Genomic DNA, 2,498 nt, shown 5'->3' with positions numbered 1-2,498 from the left:
GTATCCCATAATAACTTCAAAATATATCCTATAGTAAAATTGACCTGTTATGATACACACTGAGATGGTATGTGTAAAAGCTTGGTGATTAATTGCTAGACCCCATATGAAACATTGTGTCATTATGATTCCTGACCATGTCACCTACTACCTACATAACTTTGGGTGAGGCATTAATATCTCTTTTTCTTATGTAAAAATATGGGCAATAGTACTCTCCTTGTAGACTTGTTGGGACAATTAAATAACATGTGTAAAGCGCTGAAAACTGTGTATGTCAAATAAATAGTAATGACTCATTAAAAGTTTGCCATTATTGTTTGCCATTATTTGCTAACACTTTAACACGTTCATGTTCATAGATGACCAAGAAAGAGATTTCAGAGTCTTATCCATGATATATCTCTTCTCTCTCTCTCTTTGGATAAACATCAATAAAGGCAAACTGACTAATGATCTGGTTAATTAAATGAAAGCTAAGTCAAATTGTATAGTCCATTTTTTTTTAAAATATGGAACGCTTCATACATTTGTGTGTCATGCTTATACAGGGGCCATGCTAATCAAATGTGTATCATTCCAATTTTAGTAGATGTGCTGTGTAAGTGAGCACTGTGTGACCCAATTTCTATTGATGAATACTGGTACATAAAAAGCAGCATATTAGTCATATATATTAAACAAAAAAATATTTTTCAAAGTCTGCAGAATCTGAGCACTTTATTTTCCTCTCAAAGTGGTGCTGTCTAAAACTTTATGAAGTCAACTTAAAATGGGTTCTCCTAGGGGTGCCTGGGTGGCTCAGTTTGTTGGGCGTCTGACTTCAGCTCAGTTCATGATTTCACTGTTTGTGAGCCCCAGCCTCACATCGGGCTCTGTGCTGACAGCTGAAAGCCTGGAGCCTGCTTCGGATTCTGTGTCTCCCTCTCTCTCTGCTCCTCCCCTGCTCACACACTGTCTCTCCCTCAAAAATAAATAAAGATATTTTTTTTTAATTAAAAACAAATGAGTTCTCCTATACCATTGTCATCTTCCTGCTTTGCCAACTGTGGATTGCCAAAATACAAAGATGACTTTAAGATTGCTTAACAAATTAAGCTAATTTTATTTTTTAATGTTTGCTTTATTTATGTTGAGAGAGAGAGAGAGAGAGAGAGAGAGAGAGATAAGTGAGAATAGGGGAGGGGCAGAGAGAGAGATTCCCAAGCAGGCTCTGCAGCTGTCTGTACAGAGCCCAAAGTAGGACTCGAACTCGTTAACTGTGAGGTCATGACCTGAACTGAAACCAAGAGTCAGACACTTAACTGACTAAACCACTCAGGCCCCCTAATTTTAAAATCAGATTTATTAAACTTATGTAATATTTTACTTAATCCTTTAAAAAATAAAGTAGGGATTAGGGTAAGGATTAATTTTTCCAAGCTGTTAAGTGTTATTGCTGGAGTTTAAATGCCTGAATCTGACTTATTTATCATTCTGTTCTACAATTCCAGCTTGACTATGAACTGTTTGACTTTGAAAATCAGCAGACGTAGAAAACTAAGGTCACTAAGGTGTTACCTGTTCTATTTTTGAGGATTACTGGATTACATTGGGAAGGAATGGATCTCAGCTTCTTACAGCAGCAATTAAATATGTCATTTACAAAAATTATTTATTTCCAAAAGTAGCACAGTGTGGCTAGGCCCTAATAACCGCTTTTAATTATTCCACCTTATCGCCAGAATAATCACTCAACTGGACCCAACTCTGAAAGCACTATCTGTTAGGTAGATTTTTTAAAAGTTTCTTTTAAGAAGTAAGGATCACAAACTGTCCAGTCCATTCAAATGGGCAGTCAACACTATTTCCAACCTGGCTCTCCAATCTCTCTTCCTCTTCCCTACCCTTCCTCAAACCCCTCCATCATCTTTTTCTCTGGAAGCCCTGTTTCTTAACACCTTCTACTCTCAAGAATGACTCTCTCTACTTTGAGATGAAATGCTTTCTCTCCCATCCTCTACAAACTAAATTCTTCCCAGCACCTCCTCAGGTGTATACACACACACACACACACACACATCTCTCTCTCTCTGTCCCTCCCATATATATATACATATATATACATATACATATACATCTCAGAAATATATCCTTCGCAGAAGAGTGGGAAGGAGAAAAGAGGATTGAGGGTTGGAAATAAGTGCGTGTGTGTGTGCTTACCAGTGCATACACACACCATGTAAACTTGCCCCAGAGCAGTTTTTGAGAGTTTCTTCTCTTAAAAGGAGATTTTTAAAAATCCTCTGGTTAAATATCTATATACTCTCAAGTTAATTAGTTGGATAAATCAAGGAGGTCAAAGGAAGGAGAAAGGAGAAAATAAAACCTCTGTATTTTGGCCAAAAAAAAAAATACTAATCTCTTACACAGTTTCAAAATTTCTGTCTTTTGTGGACTTATATTTATAGCTAAGTAGTAAAAGAAGTGACTAAGCAAATACTAGAGGAGGAAATTGA

At 36.7% G+C, this 2,498-nt stretch overlaps 1 non-coding gene across 1 annotated transcript; it reads right to left on the bottom strand.

Moving 5' to 3' along the window:
* Positions 1 to 506: 506 nt before the first annotated feature.
* On the bottom strand, positions 507 to 613 carry LOC113593710 (U6 spliceosomal RNA). Its single transcript, XR_003414018.1, has one exon. It is a non-coding gene; the product is annotated as a U6 spliceosomal RNA (small nuclear RNA).
* Positions 614 to 2,498: the final 1,885 nt, after the last annotated feature.

This window comes from Acinonyx jubatus, chromosome D4, assembly GCF_027475565.1.
Source record: "Acinonyx jubatus isolate Ajub_Pintada_27869175 chromosome D4, VMU_Ajub_asm_v1.0, whole genome shotgun sequence".
In the NCBI taxonomy this organism is placed as follows: domain Eukaryota; kingdom Metazoa; phylum Chordata; class Mammalia; order Carnivora; family Felidae; genus Acinonyx; species Acinonyx jubatus.
This window is presented reverse-complemented; position numbering and strand designations above follow the sequence as displayed.